Source organism: Ictidomys tridecemlineatus, chromosome 13, assembly GCF_052094955.1.
Source record: "Ictidomys tridecemlineatus isolate mIctTri1 chromosome 13, mIctTri1.hap1, whole genome shotgun sequence".
NCBI classification, from domain to species: Eukaryota; Metazoa; Chordata; class Mammalia; order Rodentia; family Sciuridae; genus Ictidomys; species Ictidomys tridecemlineatus.
In genome coordinates this window covers 90,801,483-90,823,434 of record NC_135489.1, presented here as the reverse complement: position 1 = coordinate 90,823,434, position 21,952 = coordinate 90,801,483, and the positions used below count along the sequence as shown (strand labels likewise).

Sequence of the window (21,952 nt, the reverse complement as noted above, 5' to 3'; positions counted from 1 at the left end):
TTCCATCTTCTAAGATCTTCTTCTACTTCTCTTTTTAGGGATCTGTAGTTTTCATTGTATAAATCTTTCACCTCTTTTGTTAGGTTGATTCCCAAGTATTTTATTTTTTTTGAGGATATTGTGAATGGAGTGGTTTTCCTTAATTCCATTTCAGAGGTTTTGTTGCTGATATACAGAAATGCTTTTGATTTGTGCGTGTTGATTTTATATCCTGCCACTTTGCTGAATTCATTTATTAGTTCTAGTAGTTTTTTTGTAGACCATTTTGGGTCTTCTAGGTATAGAATCATGTCATCTGCAAATAGTGATAATTTAAGTTCTTCCTTTCCAATTTTTATGCCTTTAATTTCTTTCGTTTGTCTAATTGCTCTGGCCAGTGTTTCGAGAACTATATTGAATAAAAGTGGTGATAGAGGGCATCCCTGTCTTGTTCCTGATTTTAAGGGGAATGCCTTCAATTTTTCTCCATTCAGAATGATGCTAGCCTGGGGCTTAGCGTAAATAGCTTTTACAATATCAAGGTAAGTTCCTGTTATCCCTAGTTTTTCTAATGTTTTGAACATAAAGGGATGCTGTACTTTGTCGAATGCTTTTTCTGCGTCTATCGAGATGATCATATGGTTCTTATCTTTAAGTCTATTGATATGGTGAATTACATTTATTGATTTCCGTATATTGAACCATCCCTGCATCCCAGGGATGAATCCTACTTGATCATGGTGCACAATTTTTTTGATGTGTCTTTGTATCCGATTCGCCAGAATTTTATTGAGGATTTTTGCATCTAGGTTCATCAGAGATATTGGTCTGTAGTTTTCTTTCTTTGATGTGTCTTTGTCTGGTTTCGGAATCAATGTGATGTTGGCCTCATAGAATGAATTTGGAAGGACTCCCTCTTTTTCTATTTCCTGGAATAACTTGAAAAGTATTGGTATTAATTCTTCTTTAAAGGTTTTGTAAAACTCCGCTGTATACCCATCCGGTCCTGGGCTTTTCTTGGTTGGTAGTCTTTTGATTACTTCTTCAATTTCATCCATTGATATTGGTCTGTTCAAATCATGTGTGTCCTCCTGACTCAGTCTGGGCAAATCATATGTCTTAAGAAATTTATTGATGTCTTCACTATCTTCTATTTTATTGGAATATAGGTTTTCAAAATAGTTTCTAATTGTCTTCTGTATTTCTGTGGCGTCTGTTGTGATATTGCCTTTTTCATCCCTTATGTTAGTAATTTGAGTTCTCTCTCTTCTTCTCTTCGTTAGCATGGCTAAAGGTTTGTCAATCTTGTTTATTTTTTCAAAGAACCAACTTTTAGTTTTGTTAATTTTTTCGATAGTTTCTTTTGTTTCAATTTCATTGATTTCCGCTCTGATTTTAATTATTTCTTGCTTTCTGCTGCATTTGCTATTGTTTTGCTCTTCCTTTTCTAGGGCTTTGAGATGAAGTGTGAGCTCATTTATTTGTTGGTTTTTCCTTTTTTTGAGGTATGACCTCCAGGCGATGAATTTCCCTCTTAAAACTGCTTTCATTGTGTCCCATAGATTCCGATAGGTTGTGTCTGCATTTTCATTTATCTCTAAGAATTTTTTGATTTCCTCCTTTATGTCTTCTGTAACCCTTTGATCATTCAGTAACATATTGTTCATTTTCCATGTGATATTGGATTTTCCCTTCCTTCTTTTATCATTAATTTCCAGTTTCAATCCATTATGATCGGATAAAATGCATGGTATAATCTCTACCCCTTTATATTTATTGAGGGTTGCCCTATGGCATAATATATGGTCTATTTTTGAGAAGGATCCATGTGCTGCTGAGAAAAAAGTATATCCATTCGATGATGGTTGGTATATTCTATATATGTCAGTTAAGTCTAGGTTATTGATTGTGTTATTGAGGTCTATAGTTTCTTTATTCAATTTTTGCTTGGAGGATCTGTCCAATGGTGAGAGAGGTGTGTTGAAGTCACCCATAATTATTGTGTTGTGGTCTATTTGATTCTTGAACTTGAGGAGAATTTGTTTTATAAACTTCGAAGCGCCATTATTTGGTGCATAAATATTGATAATTGTTATGTCTTGTTGTTTAATGGTTCCTTTTAACAGTATATAATGTCCTTCCTTATCCCTTTGGATTAACTTAGTCTTGAAGTCGATTTTATTCGATATGAGGATGGCCACCCCTGCTTGCTTGCGAGGAGCGTGTGCATGGTATATTTTTTCCCAACCTTTCACCTTCAGCCTGTGTATGTCTTTTCCAGTCAGGTGAGTCTCCTGGAGACAGCATATTGTTGGATTTGTTTTTTTGATCCATGTTACCAGCCTATGTCGCTTTATTGGAGTGTTTAAACCATTAATGTTTAGAGTTACTATTGATATATGGTTTGTACTTACAGCCATATTTGATTATTTATCTCATTTTTTTATTTTTATTTTTTTAATTGCGTTTGTTTCACCATGATTAGTTTTCCCCCCTCCGTCTGTCTTTACTGAGGTACTTCCCACTGTTGGCTTTGGTTATTGTTTTCCATTTCTTCCTCGTGAAGTGTTTTGCTCAAGATGCTTTGCAACGCTGGTTTTCTGGCTGCAAATTCTTTTAGTTTTTGTTTATCGTGAAAGATTTTTATTTCATTGTCGTATCTGAAGCTTAATTTTGCTGGGTACAGAATTCTTGGTTGGCATCCATTGTCTTTCAGTGTTTGAAATACGTTATTCCAGGATCTTCTCGCTTTCAGCGTCTGAGTTGAGAAGTCCGTTGTTAACCTTATTGTTTTACCCCTGAATGTAATCTTTCTCTTTTCTCTTGTAGCTTTTAATATTTTCTCTTTGTTCTGTATATTGGATATCTTCATAACAATGTGTCTTGGCGTTGGTCTACTGTGATTTTGTATGTTCGGTGTCCTGTATGCATCTACAATTTGAATATCTGTTTCCTTTTTTAATTCTGGAAAGTTTTCTGTGATTATTTCATCTAGTAGATTACTCATTCCCCTTGTTTGAATCTCTATCCCTTCCTCTATCCCAATGACTCTTAAATTTGGTTTTTTTATATTATCACATATCTCTTGTATGCTTCTCTCATGATTTTTAACTAGCCTATCTGAGATGGCTAGTCTCTTTTCCAGATGGTATATTTTGTCTTCATTATCTGATGTTCTAGCTTCTACTTGCTCCACTCTATTAATGATACTCTCATTTGAGTTTTTAATTTGGTTTATAGTTTCCTTCATTTCTAAGATTATGGTTTGATTCTTTTTTATAGTCTCTATCTCCTGATAAAGATGCTTAACTTCTTCCTTTATCTGTTTGTGTAATACATTCTCAATGTGTTCTTTCGCTGCTTGAATTTGCTGTCTTGTATCCTCTTTAAGGTTCCGTTCCATCTGTCTCAGGTGTTCCATGAGTTCTTTATATGACCATTTTTCTGGTGGTTCTATATCCTCTTGAATATTTAGGCTGCCCTGCATTGTTTGCACTCCTTTTCTTCCTTGCTTTTTCATGCTGTTCATAGTGTTTCTTGTTCTGTTTGACTGCTGAGTTACTGTTTACTCCTATAAATATATTTGAAGCTTGGGAGGAAAGGTATTAGAAGGGATGGGTAGAAGTCACTAAAGAGAATAAGAGTAAGCAGGTAGAATTCAAGGAAGGGGGAGTAAGAAAATTAAAAAGAGATGTAAAGACAGGAGAAAAGAAGGATAGAAAAAAATAGAAGATTAAAAGGGATTTAAAGAAAAATAATAATAGTAGAAATGGAAAATGAGATTTAAAAAATAGAATAAAATAAAATAAGATGGATTAAAAAACATTTAAAAAGACAGCAAAAAAAAAAAAAAAAAAAAATTTATAAATGCAGTCCTAGAGTTCAATTAACTGCTCTTCCAGTGGGTGGAGCTATGCCCACCGGGCCAAGTTTCTCCTCTCAGTAGGCGGGAGTCAATCACTGTGCAGCGGTACTTCCTCCCGGATTAGGCGGGTCTCCATTCCTGCTGTTCGCTGTGTGGGCGGGGCCTTTTTCAGAGCTGATCAGGGGTCGTTTGCAGCACTGGGTTGGCAGGTGGAGGGTGGTCGTCTGCAGCTCCAAACCGCCAGAGGAGGTTCACAGAGTCGAGTCCTCGGGGCCGGGCAGGCAGCGCCTGCTCCCCCACTCACTGCAAGGGTGTAGGCAGCGGTTGCTTGGCGGTAGCCAGCGTCGGTTCACAGAGCTGGTCTGCGGGGGCCCAAGCAGCCAAGCAGGCAGCGCCGGCTCCCAAGTTCACTGTGCCGTGTGAGCAGCGGCTGGATGAGGTTCACCAAGCCAGCCGGGGGGAGGGGGGGGGACAGGCAGACAGCCAGCAACTGCTTCCAAGTTTGATGTTACGTGTGGGCGGTTCACAAAGCCAGGCTGCGGGGACCCAGGCTGGCTGCTCCTACTCCTAAACTCGCTGCAGCGTGTGGGCGGCGGTCGGCTTGGGTTCACAGGGCCCGCCTGTGGGGGTCCAGGCGGGCAGCAATGGTTCCCAAGAACAATGCAGCGTGTGCCCTGCGCCGGCTGGGATTCACAGAGCCAGCTCGCGGGGACCCGGGGCGGGTCGCTCCTGCTCCTAAACTCGCTGCCGCTTGTGGGCGGCGGTCAGCTTGGGTTCACCAGCCCGCCCGAGGGGATCCAGGCGGGCAGCAATGGTTCCCAAGAACAATGCAGCGTGTGCCCTGCGCCGGCTGGGATTCACAGAGCCAGCTCGCGGGGACCCGGGGCGGGTCGCTCCTGCTCCTAAACTCGCTGCCGCTTGTGGGCGGCGATCAGCTTGGGTTCACAGGCCCGCCCGCGGGGATCCAGGCAGGCAGCAATGGTTCCCAAGAACAATGCAGCGTGTGCCCTGCGCCGGCTGGGATTCACAGAGCCAGCTCGCGGGGACCCGGGGCGGGTCGTTCCTGCTCCTAAACTCTCTGCCGCTTGTGGGCGGCGATCAGCTTGGGTTCATAGGCCCGCCCGCGGGGATCCAGGCGGGCAGCAATGGTTCCCAAGAACAATGCAGCGTGTGCCCTGCGCCGGCTGGGATTCACAGGGCCAGCTCGCGGGGACCCGGGGCGGGTTGCTCCTGCTCCTAAACTCGCTGCCGCTTGTGGGCGGCGGTCAGCTTGGGTTCACCAGCCCGCCCGAGGGGATCCAGGCGGGCAGCAATGGTTCCCAAGAACAATGCAGCGTGTGCCCTGCGCCGGCTGGGATTCACAGAGCCAGCTCGCGGGGACCCGGGGCGGGTCGCTCCTGCTCCTAAACTCGCTGCCGCTTGTGGGCGGCGATCAGCTTGGGTTCACAGGCCCGCCCGCGGGGATCCAGGCGGGCAGCAATGGTTCCCAAGAACAATGCAGCGTGTGCCCTGCGCCGGCTGGGATTCACAGAGCCAGCTCGTGGGGACCCAGGCAGGCAACGACCGTTCCCACGAATGCTGCAGCGTGTGGGCAGCGGTCGGCTTGGGTTCACAGAGCCCGCCCGCGGGGGTCCAGGCGGTTAGTGTCCGCTCCTATGCTCACTGCAATGTGTAGGCAGCGGCCATTCGGCGGCCCCTGGCGGGACTGTGCCCCTGCTCTGGGTTGCCGAGATTCAGTATTTTGTAACAATCTGACACCTCCTATTAAACTTACTAGTTCCAGGAAGGTCTCCTTTCAGAGGAAATTTGCTTGAAGTTTCCCAGCAGGACGCATGTGGGTGTATTAATGAGTCTCTCTGATCCCCTTACCACGGAGGCATTGTATGTGCTGCCTCTTCGCTGGCAGCCATGTTCCAGTTCTCACTTCTTCCTGTATTCTAAGACACCGGCATCCGTGACACGGGTTAGGCTGTAAATGTAAACCACAGCCCGTTACTATGGCAACAACTTGCAAATAATGACATGCTCTGGAAAAGGAGCTCTGGGCACAAGATTTATTTTCAAATTATAGAAATAAACAGGACGGTGATTGCAGATCTATGGGTTTTATTTTGCCTTTTGCGCGGTTTTAGTTACGTGGCTTTAATTATGCGGAACATTTCAGCAGAATCAGTCTTTATAAATCAGGCACACTCTCTCATCCTTTGATCATTATGGCAAAACCACATTGGAAATCCTGCATGTGGTAGATTTCATGCAAACACTGCTGAGTTAATTCATCACAGAAGAAAACACTTTCAGGTCACAAGTACTGATGACCAAGACCCAAAAAAGAAGTGACAGTGGAGGGGGGCTAAGCTGGGGCCCTTGAGGGGTTCCCCTGCATAGGTGGAGTGGGCCTTCTGCTCTGGTCTAGAATACGAGGGTGTGGCTGACCCTGCTGAACCCCTGGCACCCCACCTAGTGTGCCCAGTATGGAGTTAGTCTCAGCACATTTCTCCCTCTGTCTAATGGGCCAGAGACACAGATGTCTGAGAGCTGATGGGTGAGGGCAGGGACTGCCACCAGCAATGCAAGACCAAGTAAGGTTCCCTGTTGCCTGAAATTCATTCCAGGGAGATGAAGAAAAATCTATTTATGTGCCTAGTACAGTTATCAGGATGTATTTTGTAAAACATGATCATACAGCACTCCAGGATGTGAATCATGCCTTTGTCCAGTGTATCCACCTTGTATATGCTACCCACCCATTAGTCAGTAGCCATCCAGCTTGTCAGATTAACTGTTGAGATACTGCAGTGCTTGTGTTCAAGTAACCCTTATTCTACCTAATAAAGTAGTCATTCTACTGTATTTATTAGTTATTGTTTTTAGACGTGTACTGTGATAATTTATAAGTTAAACTTCATCACAGGTGTGTATATAAAGGAAGAAAGAGTATATCCAGGATTCTGTAACATCTGCAATTCCAGGCAGCCACTGGGGGTCGTAGAACATACCTTATGCTTTTAGGGGAGACTACTGCACTTCCTGAATTTATAGTGAGGAAAAACTGGCTGGGACACAGAGGAAGCTTCCCCTGAGGCAAGGGAACAGTCAATCAGATGGCAAAAGATTGTCAGTGTGGAAAAGTGAACAAGACCCAACAGCCTTTTACGTACCCTTGATGCTGAAATTCTTGTTGACTGAGCAAAAAAACTCATTGGTTCCCGGGCTCCAATCCATGGTAGGGAGTGACCTCAAGCCTTCAGTTCTCTGTGAGTCAGCCAAGGGGAGACAAAGAGCCCCAAACTGTGGATAAGGTGAGCTCATCAAGCTGGGCAGAGCACAGACAGATGGAAAGGCTGTCACCAACAGTCACTGAGGGGACGTGGTAGGAGGCAAAGACCTGACACTCATTCCTGCCCACCCCCCATGTGGTGGAAGAAGGACACCAGTTTTAGATTCTGTTGAGCACAGTTCTGGGCCCTACATACCTGACCCCCATGGGCCACAGCAAAGACAGGAGAGGATATTCCTTCATGTGTTCAGTGTGACAGTTCTTATCTGAGGGACACAAAACTCCCTCTCTTTAGGAAACACACAGAGGGGTGAAACAGAAGGAAAACACAGACGGCAGAGGACGTCTGAAACATTTCCACAACTTGTTTAAAATTAAAAGTTTTGACTCTGCTCTATTAAAAATGAGAAGCTTGCTTAGCAAGCAAGGGCAGGCCCTTCTGAAAATCAGCCAGAGTCTCCGCACCCCACTTCTCAGCCACCAGGTCCCAGCCCCTCTGGCTTCCTTGCCTCCTGCCGGGGTGGCTCCTCCTGGGAGCTCCCCAAGTCCCTCTGCCCAGGCTCGGGTGGCGCCCTGGCCCTGCACCCACCTGTACACGAGTTGCCCCTCCAAGAGCAGCTTGCTCCGACCGGGTGGGGAGCTGCCCCTTTCTCCTCTGTGCCCTGTTCTGGCTTGAACCTACTGCAGCTTCCAGGAATGGAATCTCATGCCCAGAGGGGTGTGGGCAAGGGGGACACGGGACAATGGTGGCACCTCTCTCCTCAGAGACCAGAGGGAAGTGCCCAGGCCTGCCTCAGAAGCTGCTAGGTCTGCAGCCTCAGCAACGAAGACAATCCTGGGAAGGACCGATGGGAAGGAGCCAGAGAAGGAAAGTGGACGTGAAGGTGGACGGGGACAGGCCAAGCTGTGAGCAGCAGTCACAGTGGAGGACATGGGGCTGAGAAGGCCACGCTGGAGACCAGGAGCCAGTGTGGCTGGCCAGCAGGTGGCCCTGGCTCTTCTTCACGGATGGAGGGCCAGCGGGTGACCTGGATGGAACATGGTGGGAGATTTGGACAGCTGGCTCATGCTCTGGGGTGGCATGGTCCATGGAGAGAAAGCCCTGGTGCCCAGTCCTCAGAGGGTAAAGGGTAGTTGGCAGATGACAGTGAACAGGGTGGAAGGACTTCTCAGGGGCTATCTGCCCTGTCCATTGGAGTCAAGGCCAGACTGCGGGTATTCTGTCAACTGTAGCCCTTCAAGCCATCGTAGCAGTGTTCCCAACCGTTCCACACCCAGTCTGTATGAAGCAAGTAATAGGCAATAGGGTGGGTTAATGAGAAAGGTATTTGTCAAAGGACAACATTCGTTCTTAACAATGTAACCTGTAGCTAAGGCAGTATATGAAATTTCTTTAAATGTAATAAATTGATACAGGTTTGGGGTCTGAATGCCTGTGACCAGTGTAAGAAATAATGAAGGATGGATGGCCAGTCCCCTGGAAATGCCCCTTTACACCTTTCCTGCCCCTCCATGCTATTCCCCACGGCCACCACTGGGGGCAGCACGAAAGCTGAAGAATGCTCACATCTGGGCTCACAGCGGGGCTCATGTTGGAGGCAGCTTCTCTGATCTACAGGTAAAAGCCAATCTGTCCCCGAAACACATCCCACAAATCAGAAAAAGATGCAGGCGGGAGGAAGGCAGGGAGGGAAAGGAAATAAAGGGGGGCCCTGAACACCAACATGGCGGACACCCAGTTCCTGTGACTTTGCCACAAACATCGGGAAATCGCTTTCTGTGTGAGAAGATTATAAAATCGGGAACTTTGGGTGCAAATTTGACAACCATGAGTGCACTTGTCTTTGTCTGCGTTTCCATTCCAGGAATAATACAGCAGCTTCAGAGGAGGCCAGAAGCCACCGTGCAGACAATACCAAGGAAACGGAATGAGAAAGCAAAAGTGTCAGAAAAGAAAAGAAGCAGTAGACCTCATTAGGCTGAAATGACAGGGACAGGAGACTTGGTGAGAGAATATTGTTCTATTAAAAAGAGGTAAATAAAGAGCTAAGCCTGCAGTAAAAATAGAGCAACAATTAGAAACCAGGGCCTTTTACAGACCAGCTTGTTAAGACACACAAAACATACCCCATGAGTTGGGTTCTCAGCTGGTAAAACATCATCTTGTGAGAAACACATATTCCCATGGATTTATCCAAAGAGGAAAGCCAGGGAGTGAGGGAGGAACGCACACTCACTTCCACATAAACACGTAGGCAGAAAACGCCGAATCTCCTCATTTGCCCAGCTGAACTTTCAATGCTAAAGAACTCTAGGATTCACCTCTCACCTAAACAGCAATCCCTGAAATGGGTAAAATAAGAAGTGATTTCATCTCCCAGTTGCTTTTCCCTCCCTCAGGGGACATAGGAAACTCTTGGGGAGATTCATCTGACCTGGGCAGGGGCTGGTGTAGGCACAGAAGACAGACAGTTCCCACCCACTTGGCCCAGGCTTCTGGCTCTGTCCAAGCACAGTGTCCGTACTGCACCTGTGTAGGGGAATCTGGACAGAGTGAGGGCAGGGAAACCTGATTCTGCTTGATTCCAGAAGGGAGGATTCCACTCCAGCCTGGGAGCCCATCTGATCCTGGCCCATCCTATAGCTCAGGGCCCTTCCTGCCTCAGGGCTCCTGGGCTGCTCCCTCCTGAGCTCTCCTGCACCAGCACATTCTCCATTGCTGCGGTAGGTAGGTAGCTCTGATTCCAAAGGAGCAATCTAGCTACGCCATCTCCCCGCCACAAGAGAGTGGCCCCACAAGAACAAGCCACAGAAAGAGGCCTCCTGCTGAACACTCCACAAGAGGCAAAACCAGAAAGGACACTTTTAATAGCAAAAACCAAGACCGAGACACACTTCATTTCTAGAACAGGAGCTAACTGATTAGGCACCAGCTGAAGCCACGTGGCCACGCTGCCTCTCTTGATTCCAGCAACTTGTTCTCAAAAAGGAAAATCTAGTAAAGGAGAATCAATGCAGATTCTCTTCCAAGCCACCGGTTGTTGAAAATGGCCTTGAAAACCAGGACAGGGTCCTTGTTCCCCGAAATGTCAAAGATTAAAGACCTGAGCAATGCTGAGGCAAGAGAAAAAAAAAGTAAATTTTATTTAAGAAACAGAACAGAGAGAGGGAGGGAGGGAAAGAGTGAGAGCGAGACTCCTCCAGAGAGGAAGGGGTCTGAGCTGGTGTCAAATAGTGGGGGTGTCCTGCCCCTGGTATAAATTTTAGGTTTCCTTCCTTCTCATGCCTCCTCCTCCTCTTATTTTGCCTATGTGACCAGAAGTGACCAAAAGGACAGGAAGAAAGCTGTGCAGGGGGTGGTTTCTTGTGTTGGAAAGTGTGATCCCTCCTCTCCCCAGAGGCTGTTAGTGACTGGGTAATGGGGAGTGCATGGACCCCTCTTCCCGTTGCTCAGGGCTGGGGAGGCAGGAGCAGCCACCTCTGGGACCCCCTGAGCTCCTTACACTCAGGATTTTAGTTGATCCTTCCAACAAGGCTGTTTCTTCATCTTTTTGATGACAAAACTAAGACTCCAAGATCCCAGAGCTGGTGCGTGACGGACCGGGAATCCAGGTGTAGAGAACCTCCGAGCTGTGAGGTTCTTAGGGCTGCCACTACCCACCCCAGCAGAGCTCGGTGATTGTTTTCATTTCTCTTTGAAATAACCTTTTAGAAACGTATCTTCTTACCTAAATATTATATAGTTATTAGGGGAAAATTTGAAAACTTGAATAAACATGAAAGAAGAAATTTAATTTGATCTTTAATCCCAGAGTGCGGAAAGGCGGCCTATTAGACATTATCCCTGTTCATATTTTGATAGAGTTCCTTTCTGTTTAACACAATAGCATGATACAAAAGGTGCTCTGCCCAACCCAGTCCTCACTGGTGAGCAGGTAACATCGTTCCTCATCTTAGGGGAAATGTTCTTCTAGTTAAAATGTTTCCCCTTCTGATGATTTATTTGCGATCAATCCCCAGAGGTGAGAATCAAGATTACTAGTTGCAAAGGAAACCACTGGGGTTGCTGGGGTGGCTGTGGGCACTCTCGGGTGCTGATTCCCACATGATCTTACCAAAGTCCCCATTTGACTGTGGTGTAGGAGTGCCTTCAACGCTGCTCCAGAAGTCAGGAAACCCAGGGCAAGGGAGATTGGGAGACTGGCCCACAAGGATGGGGCTGGGAAGGGGCAGAGCCAGGTCCCAACCTTTTTGTGATTCAGATGGGTTTTTGCATCCCCTAAGAGCATCCCCATTTCTAAACGGATCAGCCACAAGCACATCCATTTGAGTCAAGTTTTGGTAACTGTGAAGAATAGTCATGTCCCCTTTACGAAGACAATCTTACTCCATGTAAAAACTCAAAATGTCAAGGTTCATTTAATCAATAAGTGCAAAACTGCTGTCATTTTCTACAGAAAAGAAAGAAAGAGAGAGAGAGAGAGAGAAAGAAAGAAAGCTGAGTTGGAATGAAACATAACAATCCAGTGTGATTCTTTTCCCTGGTGAACTTTTTCTTCCACCAGTAATAGGTCATGGTCCGTGTTTCTGGATGCCCATGCTTTGGGGGTCTGGTTGGGTCCAGAGGTAGGGACCTGGGTGAGGCCCCTCGGCACCTATTTCCAGACTCCCCCTGCCCTATGAAGCTCTCCCAAAGTCCTTCCTGCTCAGCCACGGGGGGCATCTGTGCTGCCCTCCCTCATTCCATACCCTGATCCACAGAAATCCCACTTATCAACATTATGATAAATAAGCACCATTAAAAACACATACATGTCATGATCTGCATTGGTTTCTGATTGCTGCTACAACAAAATGTCCATCAATTTGTTTTCTTTCAGTTCTGGAGAATCAGAAGCCAAAATGGATCCCACGGTGCTAGCCCTAAGCTGTGGATGGGGCTTTGATTCTTCTGAGGCTCCGAGAGAACCTGTCCCTGGCTTTCCCAGTGTCCTTGACTCCCACCACCCCACTCTGACCTCGGCTCTGCCCTCCCATCTCCTCCCTGACTCTGACCCTCCTTCCCTGTGAGGACCCTGGTGATTGAGGGTCTTCATTATCCAGGAGAGTCTCCTCATGCCACGACCCCTAATTTAATCAAATCGGCACATTCCTGGGTTCAGGGAATGAGGATGAGGCTGTGATTTTTTTTCCCACCATGCTTCTCTTCCTGCATAATTGGAAAAACAATACTTTGACAGTTTTTAAAGTTTCTTCACTGTCACTTAGAACACAATCAACTACTAACATATGAGCTATAGGTAATAAGACAACGAGGAAGGTCCATGTGGAGCACAGGAGACCTAGAACGATGTTTGAGTTGTTTTGTTTTCCTTTTTGCCATGGAGGGGATTTCCCTATGTGAGGCTTGAGCTTGCAATCCTCCTGCCCCAGCCTCCTGAGTAGCTGGGATTGCAGGGTGTGCCCCCCACATCCAGCTTGCTTTTCTAATTTCTCACCAACAGGAAGCAAGGAGCAGATGTTACTTGGAGAACAGTATTGGGGCGTTTTATGGAGAAGCTGGTAGGGGTGGTCAGCTGTGTGTGCACAGCCTAAGATGAGTGAGGAGAGGACCCAGATGAACACAGGTGCCACGTAGGGGCCAGGAGCAGGAAGTGAGGCTGCTCGGGGCTGGTGCAGGGCAGGCCTGGGGTGGGTGCACAGGCAAGCTTTACCGGATGGCGCTGCTGGTGTGGATGTTCCTGAGCTGTAACGTTTTCTCATATAGGTTATTTGTGCAAATACCCGGCCCTCTTTGCCATCTAGTCTCACCTTCCTTTCCTGATCTAAAGTCAAATCAAGATTAAAACCCAGCCGGTCCAGTGACACGCAACTGTAGACCCAGAGGCTGGGAGACTAAGGCAGGAGGATCACAAGTTCACGGCCAACTCAGCAACTTAGTGAGGCCCTAGGCAACTCAGCAAGACCCTGTCTCAAAATGAAATATAAAAAGGGCTGGGGCTGGGGCTCAGTGGTTAAGCACTCCTGGGTTCATCCCCTGGGAACCTTCCTCCCTCCCACCTCCCGAAAAAGATTGAAACCAAAAGCAACAGTGTGTGGGAACTGTACTGGGAGGTTGTGGGACCACTGGGGTGAAAAAGAAAGAAGGGCCCAGGATTGTACTGAGTCCAGTACAGTGAAGCTGCCTTCCTCCCAGTTTCTCTCTCCTCTATCTTCTTGACCATTTTATCAGCCACACTCAGGGTGCGTTTTGTTCTCTTTCCCATCTTCTATTCTAACTCAGCGCCACCTTCCATCCCAAATAGTCTATGTAGGAGTTCAGCAAATCTTAATTTTCTAAGTAAAACCTACCATCAAGTATATATTGAAGAGCACAATGGTCCAAATATTTTAGTAATTTCCCAGGTTATTTAACTAAGTAGGACAGCATTGAAGGAATGAGATGGACTCGGTTACTGTCTTCTCCATATTTATACCATGTATCAAGAAGCATAGCTAGCCAGGTGCATGAGATACTGAGCAAAGCCTCTCTTAGAAGCCTTAGTCTTGGCACCAATGAAAAATAAGAATGATTGCAGCATTTACAGGATGGGTTTTATGAGAATTCAATAAAAACACATTTATATCATTTTGTGCGTTTTCTAATATAAACTGTGCACCCAATGAAAATTGCTACTATTTTCACGATTATGTTAAAATTCTAAAATGCATTCTGATGGTGATTTCCAGTGACCCTGAATCCAACTTTCATGTGGAAATGGTCTGTTTTAATTAATCACATGCTGCCCTTAGGACAGCACGTTTCCCCTGAGCACCAGCATTCTGGAGTTGAATGGAAAAGTGACTCCTGGGGCCAACAAATTGGGAATTCTTGTCGACACCAAGAACAGAGCACCCGAGGAATGGTTTAAGTTCTTGAAAATTCAGATTCTAGTTTAATAAAGAGCCTCTGTTTGGGGACCAAAGGGTCAAGTGAGGGCTCAGGGAAGGAGAGTGGCTAAGCCATCCAAAGAGGGACTGTGGCAGCTGTTCCCCCAGCAACGGGTACCCCCTACACCAGGGCTGTCCTTCCTCCAGGTATCACCTTGCTTCGCCCTCCTCCTGTGGCCAGGGACCCCATTTGGAGATCCACTGTGACCTCATTATATGATAATAGGAAAAAATAAGTTAAAAATAAAGGAAGAAAACTATCAGTTGGATTATGATAGAATTCTGATTGGGCAGCAGACAGCAAGAATGCCCACTCCAGTCCGACACCTGCCTCTCTTCTCAGAGGCCATCTTTGCAGAGAGCGGGGTGCTACAGGCCTTGTCTATAGCCCTGCAATTACTCACCAGCCCAACCACCAGCCCGGCCTCATGGTCAGCCCTTTACGGCCTTACGGGGGTCCTACTTCTTCTATAGGACACCAAATACAACTCAGCCTGCCATTTCTTAACTCTTGTTTCAATTCCTGAGTTTGATTTTAGTACGACTAAGTCAGCGGCTGACCCGCTTGCCCATGGATGAGCCTAGCAGTTATTCTGTCCTCAGGGAAATAGAAAAGACATAAACCCTTACGTCCGTCATTTTCATGGGACTAAGTTTGATAGTGAGGACAACAGCAGAGAGCAGCTAAGTAGGAGGCATACAAAGCTCTTCTCAACATGACACTAAGACTGACAGTTGACATTAAAAATGGTCAACTAAGTGACAAAACCAAGGTTCAGAGGGGCTGTATGGTTTGGCCAGTTCAAAAAGAGCCAAGGCTTCAACCCCATCTTCGACTTCAAACCCTGCACCCATTTAGGAGGATTCAGGTCCTAAGAAGCATTTCTCACCCACCAGCCCCGGATAATTTATGATAAGAGAGGAACATAGATAAGTGCACTCCAGCCACCCGCCCCCGCCCCCCCACCCCCGACCCGTGCAGCAGGAGGAGGAGCATCAATCATCCACCCAGCAAAGGCTACACCGATTTCAATTACTTTATCCCGAACGATTCTAAATAATTTCCAAATATTGTTTAAACATTTGTTTCTAAAAAAAGAGACCGGGTCCCGTAGCTAATATCTATAATGAAACACTGTGTACTCACATAATGCCTTTAGCAGCGCTTCCTCCCAGCATGTCAGGGCAGCCTGTTTCCTAGCTTATGGCAGTTGAGTCCCTTTCATGTTCTTCCTAGAACACCTCCCAGGGCTGCTTCTTAGAAACACGGTTATTAGCTTTTCAACTGAACTTTGCTCCTCATTTCAGGAGAAATTTACAGCGCTTCTGGGTCCCCCCCACAGACAGAAAGCTATCTCCAAGGCCTCGCCCACCCTGCTGCTGTGATCCAGCAGGGAGCCATTTCCTCTCCCAAGATGGCAACAGTTGACTGGTTACTGCGGTTTAATAACCACTTGCAGCAGCGCTTTGCTAGCAAGAAGGAAGGGGACGTTCTGTGGCTCCTAAGTGTGGATGCCAACGGACACGAAAAGTTCAGAAAACCGTTGGTCCCCCGCCCCGCCAGACAGACGTCACGACTGTTTCTTGGCATACAGGTGACGCCATAAAGAGAAATTGCCTATTTTTATTAGTGATTTTAAATGCAGTTTGTTAAATGATTTTAAAAGTAGCAGTCATATATATGAGAATGGTTAGGAAAAAACTATACACACACACACACACACACAGGGTTGTAGGGCCCACTACCACACTGGGTTTCAGGCATCCACTGGGTCTTGGAACGACTCTTCCACAAATAAAAGGAAACTGCTATTCCTAAGAGATGTTCTTCCAGGAGACATCTCTCCATATTTGTTACCAAGACCTTTAGATTTTGACATCAGGTAGGAGGAGCAGGCAGGTCACTTTGCCAACCACCACCCTCAGGTTTAGATATACATCAGGCACCCCTGAAACTGTAATACGGCAGGTTGGGTCACTGGTGTGCCAAGGAGCCTGCAAGGGACCATCCCTGGGGCAAAACAGGGTTCTGCACACCCTTAGCATGTTCAGCACTCGGGACAGGTTCACGTTTCTTCCACGTTTTTGAAGTTGAGCTTACAAGCTTGGGACTATGTCCACTAGTGCAGAGAAGGACTGAGGATCCGGCAAACAGATCAATTCACACGAAGCTCTGGGAAGCACGACACAAAGTGGTTTGTTGTCTCATCTCTCCTATGACCGTGTGTTGTGCCTTTAGGAGACACACGATAACCAAACGCAAAGGTATGTCAAAAGGTAAGACCCTAGAGGCCCAGGGGTCTGAACCAAGGGAGGCAGAACAGCCCTGGGGGATTGAGCACAAAGCCACCACGTAGCTCTGACACCAGCTCTGTGACCTCCAATGCATACTGCACCTCATTCAGCATCCATTCCCTACTCCATTAAATGGGCATTTGTGGCTGAAAGATTGGGGCGGATGGAAAGTCTTCAGCCAATGGTAAGTGCTTTGTTGTATGTGTTAGTCAGCTCTCCCTCACTGTGACAAAGTACCCAAGAAAACAACTGAGAGGAGGAAGGACTGGTTTTGGTTCATGGTCTCAGTCCATGGTCACCTGGCTCTATTGTAATGAGAGAGAGGGAGAGAGGCCAGAGTCTGGGGACAAAGCTACTTCTGGAAAGCACATATCCCCAGTGACCTGCTTCCTCCAACTTCCTAAGAGTTCCTACCACCTCCCAGTAGAGCCATCAACGGGGCATCAAGCTTCCAACAGTTGAGTTTTGGGGGGATTTTTAAAGTCCAGACCATGATTGATGTCGATATTATTGCTATCAAATCTGCTTGAGGAAGGGACAAGCCCTGTGTTCTCTAGCACACATGAGAGCTGTTCAAGTCAATAATCACATCCCAGAACCTATCTCAAGAGCAACTCAGAAAATAAGATGTTAACTGCTTACCTATTATATTCTTCATTTTTTTTTTCTACAGAAAATCTCCCTGGCTCCACAAATATGGGGGGTGGGGAGAGCAGATGAAGGGGGAAGCCCCAGGAGATACATCTAGTCTCTGAAGCGCTGGTAGGTGGAGGGATGGCCCTGCCCTGGGACCTGCTGGCCCTTCCCTTGTCTCCTGGGCGGTTCTTGGCCATCTTTTAAAGCTAAGCCCAGCAGCTATTTGAACACGAGGCTTTGAATACGAGGCAGGTGCTGGAAACCCTTTTCACGTGAATCTTGTGGAATGATCTCCAGGAGAGCTGACACAGCTCCAGCCACCAGCCGCTGGGCACAGTCCTCTTGCCAGGCACGCCTGAAACACAGCGTCATCCTGTGGAAGTGAGGGAGCTCCCGGGGTCCCCTGTTCGCCCTGGCTTACTCTAGAGGAAGAGGCTTGGATCACTTCTTAAAAGTTCTCCTGGTCGCACGCCCGGCCTCACAGTTGGTCCAACCTTGGGCTCCACCACTGCTGCTGCTGCTGCTCCTTGGAAAAATCCATTTTTCACATCGAACCTGCTGAGTCAGTTTAGCCAGAGCTCTGCCTCCTTGAAGCACCCTGGGTGTGCGACCGGGTTCCTTATCAGCTACGTCTGGCTCTGGATTGACAGGGTACACTGGCTAACAACCCACGGGTGACTCTTGGCCGTGGGCTGGACTGACAGGTCTTAACTGGAACTGATTGGAGGGCTCTAGTCTTGATCATTCTGCTTTCCCAGGCCTGGAAATCTCTGATCTCTGTGGTTGGGTAGGGTCTAGCCTAAGACATCTCAGCAATCAGGCCCCGCTGAGCAAACATGCCCTCCACCTCCCCTGACTTGACCTATCTTCCTCCTGTCGCCAGAGGAATAGTTTAAAGGGCTGAGATCAGGCAAGGGTCCTGACAGAGCTATCTTGGCAGACCTTGGGGTGCTACTGAGGCAGGGTGGCTGATTTATCCAATTGGTTCTGTAGTAAGTATTTTTTAAACTCCCGACTCCCTGCTCAAGTCTCACTGCTTCCCAACACTGCACAGTATTGCTGAGAGGACAATCAGTTCCCTGTCCCATGCAGTCCTACGCTATACTGACAGCACTGACAGTCACAATCCTAGCCACACCATTTTTAATTTTAATACACCATTCTGTGTCTTTTACATCAAAATGGCCACTTTTCCCTTTCCCCTACGGGAATCAAGGAGGGAAGACTCTCTGATTCTGAATCTGAATCTGGTTCTGATGTTTGCTCTGTTTCTTCAAGCTATGTTTTTGAACTTTTAATAGGACTTGTAAATTTTCTTGAAATCTGGACATGATGCATTAGATAACAGTAATGGAGCTAGACAGGACGTTAACACAAGGTTTTATGTTTGTACGTCTAGGAGCTAAGCTGTGTTTGCTTTGGTTACAGGTTCCTAGAGGTTAAAATTTCCTCTTGTGGCTTTGGGTTTTTCCTCTTCTGCTGTCTTAGGGTCTTCCTAGAAAGGTTTTCCATAAATAAGATCTTATATTGGCTCCAGCAGCTCTGCTCCCAGCACCCCCTGATTCTCTGCATTCACTTTAATTTAGGGGACAGTGGTTTGTCCTGTGACCTCCGTTCCCAGAGAGACCTAAGGAGAGTTGTTGATTTTCAGTTTGTTCAGCACGTTTTTGTTGTAAGGGTGGAAGTCGTGGCTAGGCTGGAAACCAGGAGTCTCTTAATAGAGTCTTATATATAATAGCATATGTAAAGGCTAGTGTGCACACGACCTAAATATGTGGATAATGGATAATAGAGTGAGTGGTCAGCACTGGCCGAGGCCCTGAGGTGTCCTCTGGACTGGAACCTGGGAACCACCCAAGACTCGAAGGCTGTTTTCATTACACATCACTGGGCTGACACAAGCCTAGAATGAGTCCTGTAATTAAGCTGTTTACTGCTAATTATTTGTCAAGAGTTTGTTTTTTTTTTTTTAGTCAGAGGAAATGAAAGTGTGTGTGGGGGAAAGGAAGTGGAAAGATTCCTAGTGGGAAATAAGACCATTAGTTATTAAAAATATCATGAGGACATTTTTCTGACTCATAGCTCATTCAAAGTTGGAGTCAAATTGCCATTTTTAATGTTCAGATCACTAATGTGGCTGCCCAGGGTCTGTCATTTATATGAGAAAACTTGGGTTCAGGATACTAGGACTTACTTTTACTCTCAGTCTAGCCTTTCGGGCTTTCGGAATCCTGTGGGGACGGCCACCTGCTGATTCACTCCCAACTGAAGTTAAGCCAGAATTTGGGGGCTGTTTCCCCACCCCCCGAATAAAAGACACAAGGAATAATCAAGTCCCTGAAGTGCCCGGAGAAGCCGTGAGATGAGGCCCTCATTGCCTGCCCAGTTTCTCTCTGTGTTCCAGTTCAGAAGTGTCCCAGGAGCCGTCACACTTGAAACAAAGCTGCTTTATGTGGCTGAAGGAGCGAATCAGACTTCCCATGATTAATTGCTGTGGTGAGAAGACAAACTGAAACACGTCAAGGGGTTCATGGTTCTGAGAACTGAACGTTTAATGGCCACCGAGTGACAAGGACCTCAAGCAAGCCTCCACCCAAGCCCAGTCACCCTCCAGCCTCCCTGGGCTCAGAGGCCTGAGCCCACAGGACGTCTCTCCCCAGCACCCAAAATGCACACTCAAGTAAATAGGCCATGTGCTTGCCCACGGCCAGCTCATTCCTCGCCTTGGTGACAACTCGGCACAGACTCAGCACCAGGAGTGTGCGATGCTGATTTAGCTGACCTGCGCCACTTCAGCTACCAGCAAGCGCTATCTCCATGGATACACTATGCGACATAATGAATCCACTTCTCCCAGGTCACTTATACAGGGACTTGTCCTCACTGATTCTTATGTAGAACAAAAACTGAGGATGGACAGCTGGTCGCAGGTAAAGACACGGAAAGGGCCCTCACAGGTCCTCCACCCCCACTCTGAGGTTGGATCCACACCCAGAAGGTGGCTCAAAAGAGGAGGCCAGCCCTTGGCTTCACCTACTGTGAAACACAGGGGGCCTACACACAGCCCCTCCTACAACCAGGATTCCAGAAACTTCCCTCCTCACACATCCTGGGAGATTCCCAGGGGTCCAGTCCAGGGACATCTAAAGGCAAGAGGCTTTAGGGTTCCTTCCTGTGGTCTCCAGTTCCAACTCTAATTCTGCTGTGGTTGAATTGTGCCCCACCAAAGGTCATGTATCTTAACCACTAAGCCACATCCCCAGCCCTTTAATTTTATTTTTTTTTTATTTTGAGACAGGGTCTCACTGAGTTACTTAAGGCCTCAGTTGCTGAAGCTGGCTTTGAACTTGGGATCCTCCTGCCTCAGCCTCCAAAGCCACTGGGATTACAGGCCTGCAATTCCGCACCCGGCAACATCTGAATCTCGTAGCGACTGAAGGATATGCAAAGTAGAAAGTCCTTAAAGCCCAGAGAGCATTTCATTATGTAGTAAATAAAAGTCCTACTGGACTTCACACCCAGGACAGAGAGAGAGAGAGAAGGCCACCAGGGGAGACTGCAGAGGCTGCTCTCAGTTCTGGGAGCCCCGGGGCCAAACTCCCCCTGAGAGTGTAGAAGCCCTGCCGCAGGCACCATGCAACCGGTAGTGTCCTTGTCCAGAAGAAAAGCTGTTGTGTGTGGCAGCTGTTAAACTGGAGTGTCACCAAGATCAGCATGGGCTTTCTCCAAAGATACCAAGCCCATCGGCTGTGTCCAGTGAACACACAGTTCTTACAGGTCTCCTAAGAAAGGGGCTGTCCCCAAACCCTGCCAGAATGCTGCTGGACGACGCTGTTCAGAAATACAGGGGGGTGAGAGTCAGAATCCGACTTGCCACAGTCAGCACCGTTGTCCCAGTTATCAAAATGGAGCAGAATTACAGAATGGTCAGGGCAACGTTTCACACAGGCACTGGGTGAGGTGGGGAATCTTCGCCCAAGCTGCCAGTGTGGGAAGGAGGGTTGGCGCCCTGGCAGGATCTAGGAAGGAAGAGGAAGAAGAAGAGGAAGAGACATAACCTCAAGCAGAAGGCTAACCTGAGCGAGGTCCTATGTGAACGGCATTTTCTTTTGCTTCAGACTCAGATGGGCATAAAACAACACCTTGGCTGGTCCCTACGTGTCCTGGTATTCCAAAACCTCGATCCCAAGGCTTACTTTTAAATGTTGGTCCTTGCACCAGAAGCCTCTTCTGACTCTGGCGAGTGTTTTCGAGAACTATAAGTACAAGAAACCATCCAGGGTGGCAGGACAAGAGCAGAGAATTTAAGAAAAGGCATCAGCTTGCGCCACAGAGGAAGGGGACCCTAAGTGTGGCCTCCTGTGGCCTCCTCCGCCTGAGTCACCTGATGCTTCACCCAAGGCCTTGCAACCTGGAAAAGTGGGCAGGGGATTAGCCGACTTGACCATCCTAGTAACAATAACAAACAGCAGTCCGGCTCTGTGTCAGCCGCACTCACTAACATGCACTGTGGGAGGCCTGCGTGTGTTAGGAATGTCAATCCAAGATGGCGCAGACTGGGGGCTTGAGCGGAAAACCTTTTTCTCCCAGCTCTGGAGTCTAGAAGTCCAAGATCAAGGTGTGGGCAGGGCTGGTTTCTCCTGAGGCTTCTCCGCTAGGCTTGTAGGTGGCCGTCTTCCCACTGTGTCCTCACACCCTTGTCCCTTGGTCTGCACTGTGTCTTAATCTCTTGTTTCTACAAAAATACCAGACACACTGGGTTGGAGCCCGGCCATAGGACCTCATTTAACCCCAATTTACTCTTTGAAGATGCTGTCAATCGGCAGCGCAGTCATGTTCTGAGGTCCTGGGGGTCAGGACTTCAGCTGAGGAACTTCGGGGTGGCCCGGTTCAACCCATAACATTTTTTTTTCCATCACATTTTATAAGAAATGGGAGTGGGAGAGGAGGAAGAAGAACGGGGAGAA

The 21,952-nt window shown here is 47.4% G+C and overlaps 1 long non-coding RNA gene across 1 annotated transcript in view; it reads right to left on the bottom strand.

Annotated features, from left to right (window-relative positions):
* Window positions 1-4,505: 4,505 nt before the first annotated feature.
* The window catches only part of LOC144369984 (uncharacterized), a 40,340-nt gene continuing 22,893 nt past the window's right edge, over window positions 4,506-21,952 (bottom strand). The window contains exon 2 of the long non-coding RNA XR_013429869.1: window positions 4,506-7,160. This is a non-coding gene — a long non-coding RNA (uncharacterized LOC144369984). The remainder of the gene's footprint in view (window positions 7,161-21,952) is intronic.